Consider the following 17,206-nt stretch of genomic DNA (forward strand, 5'->3'; position numbering starts at 1 on the left):
TTTCAGGGAACATGCTTAATTAAAAAAATATATTAATGTAATTTCTCAATCAATTTCTAATATATAAAAATAATGGATTGTGCGACAGTCCTCCACAAAATCCTTGAAGATGGGTCAATTGAAAAGTTTAAATATTAAATGTTAAAAGATTGTTAGATAAGTACATCTGAGTCATGGAATCCATGTGGATTTGTGGGAATATACAGATCAGCCAATATTTAGTTGAATGGCAGAATTTCCTGGAACATGCTTGAATGACATATTCCCTTCCCTTTGTTGTTAGGTTACAATTAGATCAGTCGTGATCTTATTAAATGAGAGGAGAAGCTTGAGGCACTTTAAGAGGTGTGGCTGACCTTTTTTCCACCAGTGATGTTGAGATCAAAACTAAATTTGGTATGTGAGGTTAAAATTTTCAAGAAACTGGGAGTACTGAATTAGGTTTGAATTCTATTCCAGCAGATACAGAATTCAAATAGCTAACCTTTATGGTTTTTAGGTTGCAATGTTGGGAAAATCGTGGGGGGAAATATTAACATAATTACTGCCTATGTGGTAGTTCACACTGGTAGCCTGCAAGTTCCTGAGGACAACAGTCCTGGTGGTTGGATGTGCAGTATGATTTACACTGCAGGCTTCCTCCAAAAGGTTGGAGGAAGTTGGAAGGTCCTGCAGGATAAATCACAGTGCAGGAATTGACTCCAAATTCCTGCACATTCCTTTTTAGACTGCCTGTGTAGCAGCAAAATTCCTTGATTGTGTCGTTACATGCCTACAGTCTAAAAAAATATACTTGAAGCTAACAGTATGTCATAAAATCTCACTTGGTTCACTCTCTTGGTTGTTGAGTGAAGAAAATTGCTGCTTCTACTCAGTGTCACCTTTACCTGTTTTCAGACCCACAGTAGTGTGGTTGACTTACCTGTTATGTTAAATGGCTCAGAAAGGTCATCAATTCAGGGTTCAATTATGGATGGGCATTTGCCTTCTCAAATGTTGAGATCACTTTAAAAAGTGAAACAAACATGCTGGCAGTATCATTTGTACAGTGGGTGGCTCTCAGTTTCCCCTGTAGCAACCAATGACTAAAATGTCTCATAAACAACATGATGCAGACTAATATTAATTCAAGGTTAAGCTTTGGCAAGATTAAGAGCTTCTTTTTCATGGTTAACCTTTATTGTTATCATTTGTATCTATACAAATATTATCAACTAGTAATTAGTGATAGAGACTATATTAAAAACTAACACAAGTTTAACAAATGAGAGTGGGGATTTGCTACGGCATGGAGTAGTAGGGCCGAACTGGCCTGTTCTGTGCTGTAAGTGGTTATATGGTTATATAAAAAAAAATACTGTACTTGGTCTTTGTTTGCTAAACCGTTAAGGTGGTGTATTGTAAATGTTAGTTTTTTTTTGCTCCATGTTCCAGCATCTGAAGTCTCCTGTGTGCCCCCCTCAACCTGCATTGAAAATGTTTAAAATCTAGTGGTACTGTATAGGTTTTTTTGTTTTGATGAAGTAGGCATTTCCTTAGGTGCAAATAGTCAGACCTTTACTCTCAGCCGACTTGAAACAAACTTGCATTAAAGCATTTGCTGATAAATTATAAAACAAGATTTCTGGCTTAATACTCAATCTGTTATTATCTGATTTTAGTGTATTGAAGTCAAACTTAATGTTTCTAGCTAATAGAGGAAAGGTTAGCCTTGGTTCCCACTCTCAACCATCACAACAAACCTCCTAGATATGTAGGAATATATTTATAATCATTGAGGATGCTGGAAACTGTCCAAATTTCAGTTATAAATTTGTGTTTGTCATAGATATATTTCTGGGTGCAGTTGCCTCAGCTGCTTCTTTAAATTATCTGAGTACCTCCTCTTTATAGATAATGTGTTATTTATTTATTTATTTATTTGTATGTATGAATAATACAGATGTAACAATAGTACTCCCATGAGATCTGAATTGGAATTTATTTTCACTCGTGCACTTCTTTAAACCTTCCTTAAGTGGATTGAACAAATACTTGATGTATGAAAGCCAATATGAATTAGTATTACATTATTTCAACTCACTTCATTCAAACAACAGAAGCAATTTTGCACAACCAATCAATGTAATTAATATATGGAAGTCATTAATTAAAGTGTGATGTACCTACAGGTATTTTGGATTTGCCTTGACCATAACTAGAAAAAAGAAATGAGAAAACTCATAATTGATTTTAAAAAGCATATGTTATCTATACTTAAATAAAAAGATTGCACAGCATAAAAAGCTTGTCAATCCAATTTGTTCCATATGTAATAACCAATGACCCCACCACTGCAATTTTATGAATTCCTTGGAAAAGCTTATCAGTTTTCAAAATTAATACCAGTAGTTCAAGGTTTCTTTTGCCATGTAACAATGCCATAGGGAAGACAAAGAGTTGCTATTGGTGTTGCCCAGAGCCCCTAACAATAGAGAGAAAGAGTAGCAAAAGAAATTCCATTCAGCATTCAAGCAGTCCCTGCAACCGTACTGGAGTATAGAAGGTGGAGGGGGGGATTTGATAGAGGTATTTAAAATTATGAGGGGGATAGACAGAGTAGATATGAATTGGCTCTTTCTCTTGAGGGTAGGTGAGATTGGAACGAGGGAGTCATAAGTTAAGGGTTAGGGGGAAAAAGTTTAGAAGTAACATGAGAGGAAGCTGCTTTACTCAGAGTGGTGGCTGAGTGGAATGACCTTCCTGAAGAGGTGGTTGCAGCAGGGTTGATTTTTGTCATTTAAGAGAAGGTTGGATGACTGCATGGATGTAAGGGGATTGGAAGGTTATAGACAGGGAGCAGGTAGGTGGAACTAGTGGAGTTCTCTTAAATCGGTGCAGACTAGAGGGGCCGAGATGGCCTGTTTCCATACTGTAATTGTTATATGGTTATAAGAATACTTTCCATTAGCTTACCCACCACTGACATCAAACTTACAGGATTTACTCCTAGCACCTTTTTAAACAATGGAACTACATGAGCTACCCTCCAATCCTCCGGCACCACTCCCATTACTGATGACATTTTAAATATCTCCGTCAAAGCCCCTACTATTTCTTAATTAATCTCCCTCAAGGTCCTAGGGAATATCTTGTCAGGGCCTGGAGGCATCCACTTTTATTTTCCTTAAAAGCGCCAGTACTTCTTCTTCTTTAATCATCATTGTTTCCATAACTTCCCAACTTATTTCACTTACTTTACACAGGCATTTAAAAGACTCTTAGATAGGCATATGGATGCAAGTAAAATAAAGGATTATGGGTGTGAGGTAGGGAAGAACTAAATTGTTGTGGAGATGGGTAAGAACTACATTGTGGGCCAAAGTCCTGTGCTGGGTTATGATGTTCTATGTTCTAAGTCTCACATGCAAAGCTTCTAGTATTTATTGATAAGACTAGAATTTTTAAACTCTAATTTTAAAAATACACAGAAAGCTAAACCTTAACTACATTTGCTCCAGAAATAATGTTTACTACAAGGTACTACAGACCTATAGTGTCAAAACAAAGCCAAGCATTATGTTTATCAGTATGGTATTAATAATATTCTTTTCAAATTCATTGTGGTTATGTTAAACACACTAAGATCTGTCATTTATATACTGCTTGTGCTCTGTTAACTATATTTCAAGGAAACACCCATACATATCCGGCCAAACTGAAGTGTTATTTTTCTAAGAAGGCAGCAGATTAATCACTTGCATTATGTAATCTTAAAACCTCTGTTTTCATCAGAAAAAGGTGAATGCTTTGGGTTTTTTCATGGGTGACTATTTACAAATTTTTAATCACTATTTGGAAGAAAGCTTTGAGTCAGTGATGGCCAGTGCCTTTTTCAGTTTAAATCTGTATTTTCCACACGCCTGCTACATACTGGAGAGAGTATCTTGTTTGGAATAATAGGCAAAAAATTTTTGGCCAATGAGGAACAAATTAATGATACATTGCCTTTTAGAGGAAGAGCAGGCCTGCAGTTAAAGATCACTGATGTGAAATAAGTCACTGATATTTTAGCTAAACGTGATATTTACATTAATGAAGATGGATAGCCTAGTTTCTGCTCAGGTTGTCATCAAACAGGAAGCAAGTTAGAAGGCATAGATTTGGGCTCAGGCCTGAAACGTTGGTTGTACCTTACCTTGACAAGGGGCTAAGGCCCAAAAAAGTGGGTCATAGAGATAACCAATGCAGCAAACTCTATGGGAGGACAAAGAATCCAGAACAGCATCAGGGTGACAGTCAAGGACCTGAGCGAAGGTTGTCCATTTTCCGGGTACCTCTTCATCTGGAAAGTCTTGATGGAATGCTGCAAATTTGAGGCGAAGGACCTCTACTACCTCCAGGATGTCGTGAATAACATTCACTTTGATATGACCTTCAAAACCCCATCCAGATGGCAGAGGGTGTTCTGGAATTTTCAGGAGAAGGGGAATGTGGCTCCACTGTCACTAGTCAAGGCACAGCAACTCTTCACTCTCCATTGTAGAAAGAACAAATGATAACTGCACATATGTAACTCGTGTGCCAATCATGGATGTGCTGACCTTCCTGGGCTGCTTTGTCGAGGGGACTGGGACATATATGGATATCAAAGACACATTGGAATCTGGACCAGTAAGCACCAAGTGAAGGTGAAGCTGAGAAAGGACAGGAAAGGAGGTATCATACACCCTAGCCCCCTCAGTGAATGCCTTTGGAGGAAACAGTGGATACGTTCTATACTGGATAGGGTATGGAGGAACTGCAGCTAACCTGGGGATATGGCAGCCCAATGCAGCACAATCATCTACAAGAACTGCAAGAAGGAAGGCCATCAGACCAAGGATTGTGTAGAGAGCAAATGTGGGGAAGCAGGCCCTCTCTATAGAGCCTACCCAAAACATGTAGCCACCTACACACAAATAATAATAAGAGAAACGGCCAACATCACCAACTCCAGTGAGGTCAACACCCACTAAGGCTTGACTGCGACAGATAGCCCAGTAGAAACCAAGACTAGGGGGAGCAAGGAGATCCCAAGCATATCCATCTCAAACCCCAGCAACAAGGCTAGAGACCCCTCCTGAGGAGGCAGAGTTGAAGGAGGAGGGAGCTGTGGAGGAAAAATAACAGACTGTAAAGAAAAAATAACCTAAAAAGCCCCAAGCAAGAAACTGGCAATCAACACCGCAACCAATGAGAAGGAAAGGGAGAAGGAGAAATAAGCCAGCCAGGAGATGGAGTGGGAGCACAGTGGGATCTCCCCTCACGACACCACCAGCTTATCCTAAGGAGACCCCACTCCCAGAAGAAGATCACTCCCTGTTCCTGAGCACAAAATCAGTGCTGCAGTTCACCAAAGTTGGGGGGGGCATGAGGGCTCGTAAGGATTGTGAAATGGAGACGCCAATGAATAACAATGGAGATTAAAATAGCAACCCTCAATGTGTGCAGTGTCAAACACACTATACGATATGTAAAAGCATTGCAATGCCTTTCCAAAATCAAGGCAGATGTCACATTCATACAAGAGTGTGGGCTGTCACACCTCAGGAACTATTGGAGGTGGTCACAATGGTGGCCCTATGGATTGTCTATGGTGGGGGAAGAAATAATTGTTGCACATCTGGTAAGGGTATCTTGTCACTTTTGGGAGGTGAGTCAAGGCTGGCCCAGGGCAATGGCACCAGGGCATGCAGTGGTGAGGGGGCGGCTGGATCTGGGACAACCTACCTACCTACGCTCTCTACCTGCCCCACCACCCCTATGCCTGTCACATCCTCACAGATAGAAATACAGAGGATCAGCAAACCCTTTTATGCCAAAATGTACGACACTAAGATTACAGACAGAATGGCCTCCCAAAACTTCCTGTCATGGAGGGCTTAGACAACAGCAAGCGAGAGAGTCTGGACTAACTAATTATCCTGGAAAGCTCCTGGAATCCACAGCTTACCAACTGAGCTGTACGTGGCTTTGTGGGACTGGGTGGGCCCAGACTTGCTGGATATGTACAAAGCTATGCTCCTAGCAAGCAGCATTTCAGACCCCATAAGGAAGAAAATCATCACCCTCATCTTCAAACTGAATGGCGAGAAGGAGGATATTAGGAATTGATGTCGCCAATAGAGTCAGGTCTGCCATGGGGCAGGTGATCCACCCAGATCAAACCTGCACAGTTCTGGGCTGGAGAAACTCTGATCACCACGCTCAGAGATACCATCATCTACATGAAGGACAGGGGATGGACACCTGCCTGGTCAGCTAAGACTAGGAGAAGACATTTGACTGGATAATGCAAACATACATGATGTACATGCTCTCCAAAATGGGCTTTGGGGAGTAAATCCAAAATTGGACTAAACTGCTCTACAAGGACATCTATATCACAGCCAATCAATGGATGGGAAACAGATAGCTTCCGCATCGAGTCTGGAGTGAGGCAGGTTTGCCCACTCTCTCCAGTCCTATTTCTGTGCTGAATAGACCCCTTTCCTGAATCCATCAAGCACAAGGGCATAAGAGGAGTGGCATTCCCAGGCAGTGGAGGGACTCAGGTCAAAGCCTTCCTGTACATGTTCAGACACACAGACTGATTAGCATCTGTAGCCATTTTGAGTCTGTGTTGGTCGCCAGGGTAAACCAGAAGAGCAAGGCAATGGTCTTCGGTAACTGGTCTGACTGGTACACATCCCCTTCACAGTCAGATCTGACTACCTGAATGTGTTAGGAATCTGGTTTGGAGGGGCTGAGGCTTGCAACAAAAATTGATCAGAGCAGATTGCAAAGGTCTGTCAGAAATTGGGTCTGTGGATGCAGCACTCCCTCTAAATAACAGGGAAGAACCTGGTCACCAGGAGCAAGATGTGGCCTATCCCACACACCTCTGCCCTGCTAGTTACCAGAGCAGTCTTCCAGTTTCCATGGGATCCAAAATTGAAAGGGTCCAAAGGGTCACCAGTCAATGGGGACATGGCTATTCCCAACATGGCTCTCATTGTGATGACCACCTTTGTGTGTAGCTGCATCAGGCTGAGTGTGGAACCAAAGTTCCAGGGCACAAAGTAATGCTGTGTGCTGAGGGTCTACCTGTTTCTGGTGTCAGCTGAACTTTGCCAAGCCATCTATCCTTTATGGAATAGTTTTACCAGTTAAACACCTTTGCCCACACAGGCAGTGATCAGTCCTTCAGATTCTGAGAGATGTCGATTCTGATCGCCTCACTCAGGGATACCATCACCTACATGCAGGACACTGTATGAGTCTCCAGAGCAGACTGTTCAGGTCATCTGGAGGAATGCCTCATCACCAGTGCTCACAAACAAGCACCAGATCTTGGCCTGGCTGGCAGTGAGAGGAGCCCTTCCAGTCAGATCCTTTCTGTACAATAGGTGACAAGGTGGAGTGGAGACAGTTGCCCACCCCGTTAATAGAATGCAGATTCACTCAGAGTGTGTGGAGAAGGATGCACATTTCCTGGTCATTTTTCATCCCCAGCAGTAACATAACAAAGGACTCTCTGATTTACAGGCTATTATCAGGGATGCACACAAATGATGGAGGACCATCAACTTGGTGAAAGATGCCTTTTGGTCTACCCGAAATCTGTTGGTCTTTCAGCACACGGAGAGGTTCGGTGCGGAAATGCTGCCGACTGGTACATTCCAGGGTGCAGGAGTATGTGCTAAGAGACTCACTGAGGCTTGATGCAGCAAATGTGAAGTCGCTGTAGGGGAGGACCACACTCTAGAGTCCATCGTTACTGGGCATTGAAGGGTTGAGACTGACAAGAAGCCCCTCAAACAACAGAGGGGGGAGTAATAATAAGATGCCATGGTAATGGTGTAAATAGCTAAATAAAAAAGTACAATGATGGAAATATTTGGATAACTATAGGTGGGAAGAGTCTTGAGACTTTGTAAATAATTTGTCAATAAAGTCTGTTTTTGGTTTAAAAAATGGGTTTAATTGAAGAGCAAAAATTAGTGAGATTATGAGGAATCTGAGGAAAACCTTTATCACCCAGAGAGTATTTGCAATTTGGATGATTGCAACCGAAAGTGATGGAGGCAGTGTACTTTTACAACACTGACAAAATATTTGAATGAGCTCTTGAATTGGCAATGCATAGATGGCCATTAACCAAGTGCTAGTAAACTTAAAAGGAAAGCCCCCCAAATAGGTGCATAAATCGAGATTAAGATGGGAAATGGTTTTAAATAAATTTTTAAATGGTTTTAAATGGAATTATGTAAGGATAATATGACAAAAAATTATAAATGTTATGTATAGGTTAGTTCAATATAATTTTTTGCATCAGTTCTATTTGACTCCACATAAACTAAATAGATTGAATCCTGCCTTATCAGATTTATGTTTTAGGTGTAGACATAAGATTGGATCTTTATTACATTCTACTTGGCAGTGGAATGTATTTCTGGTTGTAAGTTAGTAATTTTTTGGAACAAATTACAAGGGGTTAAGTTCCCACAGGATTCAATGTTATTTTTATTGAGTAATATTAAGGTTGTAAGACCTCATTTAAAATTAACTATGTATCAAACTTGTACAAATAGTCTTAGCTTTTTCTAGGAAATGTGTAGCAATATCATGGAAGTCAGATATAGATTTAGGTATGGAAAGATGACATGAAGAACTTTGTAGTTGTATACCACTTGAGAAGATTACAGTTTATGAAATAAATATAATGAATTTTGGAAAATATGGTGCCATATTTACATAATGTGGCTTTGTTTATTTGTTTGATAGACTCTCTAAAGACCTCATCTCTTGGTAAACTCCAATATTCAACTTTACGATATAAATGCTTTATTCCCTTGGCTTTCTCTGGTCCTTCTTTTTCTATTTTCTTTCTTTTTGTTTTTTTTCTTTCTAGAGATTTTGGGGGAGGGGAGGTGGGAGGGTGGGGGAGTAGTTTTATATGCCATATATAACTTTTTGAAATAATTTTTGATCTGAATGTAATGTAATCATTATTGTGGTTTAAAATTTGTAAATAAAATATTGGGGGAAAAAAAGCAAGAGCTGATAAATAGGATTCATATAGATGGGTACTTGGGGCTGTACTCTCTGAAGGTTCCCAGCCCCAATCTTGATCTGCATGTGCACTGCTGAGATACGATGCTTGATTTTAGATGGTTTCTCCAATAGCAGAACCGTGCATACTCACTGGTGCTCAAATCTACTGTGAAACTATCTGTGCAGAAAATATTTCCTGTGAATAGGAGGTTGCAGCTGGATGGTTTGGGGAGAGAAGGGGGGCTGAAAAGCACTTATCTTGTGCTGATGGCTTGGAAGGGAGCCCCTTAGCAAGATCCTCTTATCGTGAAAGAAACAGAAATTGTGCATGTTCATTCTTCACAGTAATAATGCTGATTATATTACAACTACAAGGTACAGCACATAATAGCCTGAATATGCCTGGGATTGTCTGATCTCAGAAGCTAAGCAGGCACAGGACTGGTCAGTACTTGGAGGGGAAGCTGCCAAGGAACACCAGGTGCTGTAGGTTTCTGTGAGCAGCGTTGGACAACGTTGGTGACTTTCTGTCTTATGGTAGACAAAAGTTAAAGAATTTCATGTATGTTACATTCTAAATGAGGGTTTGTATGTTTGATAGACTCTCTGAAGATAATAATGGGGATTGTGACTTATGGTTAGTGTGCTTCAAAATATAATTTGCTCATAATCTATTTCATCCATTTGCAACCAAACAGCAACATTAATTTTTAAATATCTTTTTTTTTTACCTTTAATTAATAAATAAAATTAAGTTCCTCTTGCCCACACCAACCACCCAAACACATAATCAATACTAATTTGTTTATATAGTTTGACCTCTTGACTCTGCCCATAATTTAAAAAAAACATTATTACAGATGATTTTTGAATCCAGTTACTGCGAAGAATGAACATGCACAATTTCTGTTTCTTTTACGATAAGAGGCAGTAGTGGATTAACTACCACCCGGACCCCAAGGCTGAGCTTTAGTAAGGCTCCCCTTGACCTTGCCCTCCTGCCCCACCCTTCGTTGAATAGAATAACGTGACTAAATTATGTTAAATAATGTACTAGGGGTCTCAAAAGTGGATCTTGCTAAGGGGCTCCCTTCTGAACCATCAGCACAGGATAAGTGTTTTTCAGCCCACCCTTCTCTCCCCAAGCCATCCAACCACAACCTTTAATTCGCAGGAAATAGTTTCTGCACAGATAGGTTCACAGTAGATTTGAGCACCAGCGTGTATGTACTGTTCTGCTATTGGAGGAACCATCTCAAATCAAGCATCGTATCTCTACAGTGCACATGTAGATCAAAATGGCAGATTGGGGCTGGGGGCCTCCACCCCACCCAGCCGTACGCATTCCAATTTGTCCAAGGCTACAATTATTGTCCGACAGTAACTCCCACCCATCCATTGAGGAGATTTAACGTCTAGGTTTTCCATAGTTATTTTAACGCTTACTACTGTAACATCACAACATGAAGACATTAAACATAAATACAATATAAATAATTCAACATGAGAAGAATTCATTGTTGATTGTTATCATATTATCATCCAATTTTCACATTTTTCACAAGAACTCACTACCTAATTAGGAACAGAGTTTTGCAGTAAATTATTTTTCCATCTTAAATAAATAATATTGAAATCTCATATAGGATAACAGTCTCAAAGAGGTAACGAAACAAAACGATCTGGGATTGAACCCTGAACCTTTGTGATCTATTCAGTACTTACTTGCTAAATTTCAAAGTGATAAATGCTTCAATATTAACATAATCTTTCCACTGTTTTTTCTGATTTCACCACAAATATTAATTTTAAAATTTCTCTTTAAAGGTTAACAAATACATTGATTATTATAGCCTTTTGTGAATAAAAGAATGTAGGATATATATGCTAATCAGCTATAAAGTTGCCCACTTTTTCACTTAATGCAAATAAAGTTGTCATGTTGCTTTCAGCCTGAGAATAAAACATTGAAAGGATGCAAATGGAAGTATAAAATATAATATTAAAAAACATTTTTCGACTCAGCACAAGATGAAAGACTCTGCTGTCGAAATCCACTTTCGAACCAGTTGAAATCCATTACATTTAGTCTTTGGCTTGGCTTCGCGGACGAAGATTTATGGAGGGGGTAAAAAGTCCACGTCAGCTGCAGGCTCGTTTGTGGCTGACAAGTCCGATGCGGGACAGGCAGACACGGTTGCAGCGGTTGCAGGGGAAAATTGGTTGGTTGGGGTTGGGTGTTGGGTTTTTCCTCCTTTGCCTTTTGTCAGTGAGGTGGGCTCTGCGGTCTTCTTCAAAGGAGGTTGCTGCCCGCCAAACTGTGAGGCGCCAAGATGCACGGTTTGAGGCATTATCAGCCCACTGGCGGTGGTCAATGTGGCAGGCACCAAGAGATTTCTTTAGGCAGTCCTTGTACCTTTTCTTTGGTGCACCTCTGTCACGGTGGCCAGTGGAGAGCTCGCCATATAACACGATCTTGGGAAGGCGATGGTCCTCCATTCTGGAGACGTGACCCATCCAGCGCAGCTGGATCTTCAGCAGCGTGGACTCGATGCTGTCGACCTCTGCCATCTCGAGTACTTCGACGTTAGGGATGAAAGCGCTCCAATGGATGTTGAGGATGGAGCGGAGACAACGTTGGTGGAAGCGTTCTAGGAGCCGTAGGTGGTGCCGGTAGAGGACCCATTTAATTAAATACATTTAGTATTGTACCATAAAGACCCTCCACCCTATAAATGTCGGTGAGAGCTTTGACATTCTACCTTGCAATTCTACCAAGCAATATCTTGCTTGGTTATTTAACAACAATTATTTTTTGTTTCACAAATTGCTATTTTCAGTTTTAATCAAATGAAGAAAAAGTTGAATCATGCAATGGGTGTCCTAAAAGAGTTTAATTGGCATCCCATCCTCAAATTAGCCTGCCTTTACTTTGTGCCTTAACTTAATTCCCTTGGAGATATGGTTCCAGATGAATAAAGCAAAATGCTTTGTTTGAAATGATGAAGTTACCACCTCTTTGTAATCCGGGCATGTTTACTTTGACTTTCACCATGTTGAATATTTTTGTATTCATGGACTAATTGACTGCCTGTGGCAAATGGTACCAATGATTTATGAGATGCAAACAATATATTTCTAGCACTTGCTCACAAGTATATTAGCTATTGTATCTTTCATGCTAAATAAAATGTTTTCTTTTGTCAGCATACAGTCACTGATGTGTATTTGAATGTTGTGTGAGGAGTAGATGGCAGACTAGTGCCATGCTTCTGTGATAACCTTTTCAGAGGTAAGATACCATAGCATCTTGTGATTACCTAATTAGATTTCAACGGAAAACAAAATTGGGTGCAACCTAAAATGAGTGAACGATTTATCAGTCAACTTATTTTCCTGCTTTTTGTGTTTACTAGTAGAGATAATTACACTCCTCCATAATATGGGGAGCGAGGAACAAGTAAATGGACTGATCAGAAGTGTTTTCCAAAATAGTTATCTAACCTGAATTTGGTTTTCACAGTGTAGTGGAGACTGAATATGATGGTGATAACAGGAAGGCAGATTGTTCTTTGAATGGTGACAAATTATGGAATAGGAAGGCCTGGATGTCACGGTGTATCAGGCATTGGAAGAAGAAAGCAAATGACTGTGGGGTTTTATTGTGAAAGGGTTTGAATATATAAGCAAGAGAGTCTTACTGGAATCATTTGGGCCTTGGTGAGAGCACACCTTGAGTATTGTTTGCAGTTTTAGTCTCCTAATCTGAGGAAGAACATTCTTGCTACTTATGGAGTGCAGTGAAGGCTCTGCAGACTGATCTCTGGGATGCCAGGACCAGCATATGAAGAAAGACTCAGTAGATGTGGGTTATACTCATTAGAATTTCAAAGAGTGAGAGGGGATCTGATAGATGTTTCAAATTCTGACAGTACTGGACAAATTAGATGCATGAAGAATGCTTCTGATATTGGAGAAGTCCAGAACAAAGGCATCACAGTCTAAGGAGAAAGGGGGTAAGCTATTTAGGACTGAAATGAGGAGAAACTTCTACATTCAGCGAGATCTGAACTTGTGGATCAACCAACCACAGAAAGTTGCTGAGGAGAGCTCATTAGATATATTCAAAAGGGAGTTGGATGTGACCAAAGGGATAAAGCAGGAAAAGGATACTGAAAACACAATGTCAGCAAGGAATGATGGTGCAGACTCACTGCACTTCTCTGATTCTATGAAGAGGAATGAATTGCTGCTACACATGGAAGCTGAGGGAGGAGTAAGTTAAAGAACGAGGTGGAGAAATCTGACACCTTAATTCTCTCTGTCTTGGGATCATATTGTTTCAATAAAACCCAAGATGGAAGAGTAGCATCTCTTCTGTCAAAGCACTAGGAACTCAATGTGGAATTTTCATTGAAACAGCATTTCTCAATTTGTATCAGTGCTGATTAGCTCTGATGTCATCTCATTCTCCTGTGATATTAATTCAGTTTTTCTCTTTATCCAGAGATGATGCCTGAACTCGCTGAGTATTCCCAGCATTCTTTTCTTATTCTGAATTCCCAGCAGCAACTGTTTTGTGGATTTCACAGTTCTACCATTTTTTGTCTTTGTCTCTCTTCTGTGCTTTCTCCAGACAGATCAGCTCTGCTTAACATGCAATTACCACTCACATTAATAGTGTGGGTGTCATCTTGATATTCACCTTTTTACAGGCATCCCCTTTGTTCATCTGGCCTCTTCTTGTAACTTAAAATATTTTGTTTTCTCATTGCTCCTGTTCTAATAAAAGATCATTGACTTGAAGCAGTAGGTCTTTTTAATAGTGGGGAAATAAAAGCGAATGTAAAAGCAGATGTTCTCTGTCTTTACATTGCTTCACTTACCTTTATATAAGCTCCGAGGGCGGATTCAGCAGGCGAATTCCAATCCTTATAGAGCAGTGGTTTTCAAACTGCCCCCTAAACTCCCATTCCACTTTAAGTATTTCTGATGCCATAGGTGCTCTGTGATTAGTAAGGGATTGTTTAAGGTGGAAAGAAAATGTTTGAAATCCACTGTTTTAATTGTACCTAATTGACTCGTTTTGTGCACGGTTTCATAACTCCAAAGGAAATGGGCCAATGACAATTTTTTCTCAGCAAAATATTTCAGTAACAATTGGGTCTAGAGCAGTGGTTTTCAACCTTCCTACTCACATACCACCTTGAGCAACTAATCACAGAGCGCTTATGGCATAGGGATTGCTTAAGGTGGAATGGGAGTTGGGGGGGGGGGGGTAGTGCTGCCAGACCTCATGGGGTTGCTTCAGGGACCCCATGGGGTGACTCCAGCACCTCACCCATGTTAGAGGATGAGTAAGATTGCTCCACCTCCTCCATAAAAGCAGTTGCAAAAGGGCGAGCAGATGATGAAACAACGACCCAGGAGCATGACTTTTAAAATCCCATATGCACACTCGGCAGTGATCATTGCGCAGGAGATCTGCCTGAATTCAAAGATTGCCTGAAAAGATCACCAGTGCTCTTACATGATCTTTGATCGCCATTTTGGGTATAGGTTGCTTTCCCTTCTCAGTGTGTATGTTTGACATCACAATGACGGATGGTGCTACTGCACCACTCTCCCTTCCTCCCTCAGGTTCTGAAGGTGGTTCCTGATGCTGCTTAGTATGAAGGCAATGCTGCATCAGCCTTCTCCATAAAAGGTAAATTCACTTTTTTTTTATCATTGAGCCATCTTTAATATGTGGTTTCACCATAAAATGGGCTATTAACTCCACAGATACTCCCTGATCTGCTGAGAATCTACAGCGATTCCTGTTTTTAGTTCAGATTTTCAGCATGTTACAGGTGGATAACCTCACACCAGAACTGGCTGGTTTGGGAACAAACAGAAAAGCCTGCTGACATGAAAATACTGAATTAATTATTGGGTCCTGATGCCTGCCAGGTGGAAGGTGAGTCACTGTTCCTCAGGCTTGGATAACATTGATGTTCAACATAGATGGCAAGCAGGTAGGAAAACAAATGGGATATTGGCTTTTACTATGAGCCTAGAAGCAGGGATAATAGAATAAGGATTTAGATGAAGAGAAATGTCTTCATGTAGAGGATGGTATATTGCCCCAGATGACTGTGGAGTTCTAGTCATCAAGTTCAATCCAAGCAGAGAATGACAGATTTCAAGATACAGAAGGAATCCGTATATAATAATAATGCTAGAAAATTGCTGTAAAGTAGATCAGCAACAATCTTGATGAATGACAGAGAAAGCTCAAGGGGCCAAAAAGCCTATTCCTCTTTCTAGTTCTTATATTCCTATGATTTTAAATTGCATTTTGTACACTAGGGACAAATTCAGCAAGGGGCATCAGCTTGATGGTTGCAGAATGGATTCTCAGCATAGGAGATTGAAGAAGATAATGCAAACTAGATCTGGCAGCGATGCATTCATCTGGCTGGAGAGTCCAAGTGGCTCTCAACAATATTCATTGCACAGGACGTTAATATTTCCCAAGCCTGAGGAACAGTGTGACTCTACACATTTATTTATCAGGAGAGCTATGATGGTTGGCATTGCGGTTAGTGCACTACTATTACAGGGGTCTAATCCAGCGCTGTCTCTAAGAAGTTTGTGTTTTCCCCATGTCTGCATGGGTTTTTCCCGGGTGCTTTGATTTCCTCCCACCTTTCAAAACGTACATAGTTTGTAGGTAATTTTGAGTGTAAATGATAGGAATCATTTTATCGTGCTATAAAGTAAAATTTAAATTTTTTGATTGACAAGTGCAATGACTTTAGGAATTGCACCATCCACGGGAGTTAATTTCCTGCGATAACAATTTCTTTCAAGCAGAGAGATCAATATCGCTTCTCGGCCTTTTAGCTAAGATTAAGTGTAGCATCTGTTCTTATCAGTTTAATATCTGATACGTCCCTTATCTAGGGACCATATATTAAATAGATTTTTGCAACAGGGAGATGGAATAGGGACTTGCTCCATCCACTCCACGCATCGACCCAGTATTGCAGTACCTCTGGGAACGGTGCACAAAAAAAAAGCAGAGGGATCAACTACAGGTCTTGATGAAGGGTTCTGACCCGAAATGTTGACAATTCATTTTTTTCCACTGATGCTGTTCGAACTGCTAAATTCACTGACAGATTGCTTTTTTTTTTGTTGGTCTCTTCAACTTTCACAGAAATATACCCAAGGACACTTGGGATCAATGTAAATAATAAGGGCCATCATATGAGGTTACCGGGTACCACAAAAACATTTGCTTATTGATCACGCTTTCTGTCTTTTCCTTCACTGCTAAGTAATACAAATACACAATCAGAACAGGCTCTACAAAATCACATAGTCCTTCGATGACTGGTGACCAATGCAGTCTCTGACCAGTTACTGCTATTTTCCTTATAAGATCTCCAACAATTGTTACAGTTATGAGATTATGAATCATTTATAAAAATGCTCGGGTACCATTTTTAGGACAGTGTTCAGTCTCAGTTAGTTCATCAGCATAATAAGTCAACTAATAAATTCCTTTGGTATAATTTTACAACTTCTACATCATAATTTTTCGATCCACTATATAGCCAGGGAGTTCATTTTCTTTTTTTTTCGCTTTTTCTTTTTAAAAAAAAAACTTTATACACCCCTCCCCCCCTCCAGGGAGTTCATTTTCAAGGAATCTCTTGGGTGTCTTCCCTAAAGTGGTTATGACGATACTGTCGCTGGTTCTTCATGCCCATGAATTGATCCCTCAGTAGAATATCACTGTTGTGGTTGACCATCTATAGTAGGAAGTAGCATCTTGCAACTTAGTTTCTCTGCAGGATTATTTCCTTTTCTGTCACATTGCTTTAAACCAACACACCTGAAAATACATATTTCATATTCCAAAAGTGCATTAAAGTCCAAGTTTCAAGTTTATTATCATGTTCACTGAGGTGCAGTGAAAAAGTTAATTTTGCGTGCAATCCAACCATACATAACACAGCAATTAAAACCACAGTGCAGCGATCCAGAGAGAAAAGGCGATATTATTTTACTGGTGTGGGGTTCAATCAGAAATCTGAAAGCTGAGCGAAATAAATTATCTTGAATCTTGTGAATTCTCTTCGCAATAGGAGGAGAGAGA

At 40.2% G+C, this 17,206-nt stretch overlaps 1 long non-coding RNA gene and 1 other non-coding gene across 2 annotated transcripts in view; both read left to right on the plus strand.

Annotated features, from left to right (window-relative positions):
* Positions 1 to 17,206, plus strand: part of LOC138755595 (uncharacterized) — a 110,726-nt gene that overhangs the window by 25,867 nt on the left and 67,653 nt on the right. Inside the window, exon 3 of the long non-coding RNA XR_011352405.1 lies at positions 14,698 to 14,764. This is a non-coding gene — a long non-coding RNA (uncharacterized lncRNA). The remainder of the gene's footprint in view (positions 1 to 14,697; positions 14,765 to 17,206) is intronic.
* On the plus strand, positions 15,926 to 16,116 carry LOC138755929 (U2 spliceosomal RNA). Its single transcript, XR_011352637.1, has one exon. It is a non-coding gene; the product is annotated as a U2 spliceosomal RNA (small nuclear RNA).

This window comes from Narcine bancroftii, chromosome 2, assembly GCF_036971445.1.
Source record: "Narcine bancroftii isolate sNarBan1 chromosome 2, sNarBan1.hap1, whole genome shotgun sequence".
In the NCBI taxonomy this organism is placed as follows: domain Eukaryota; kingdom Metazoa; phylum Chordata; class Chondrichthyes; order Torpediniformes; family Narcinidae; genus Narcine; species Narcine bancroftii.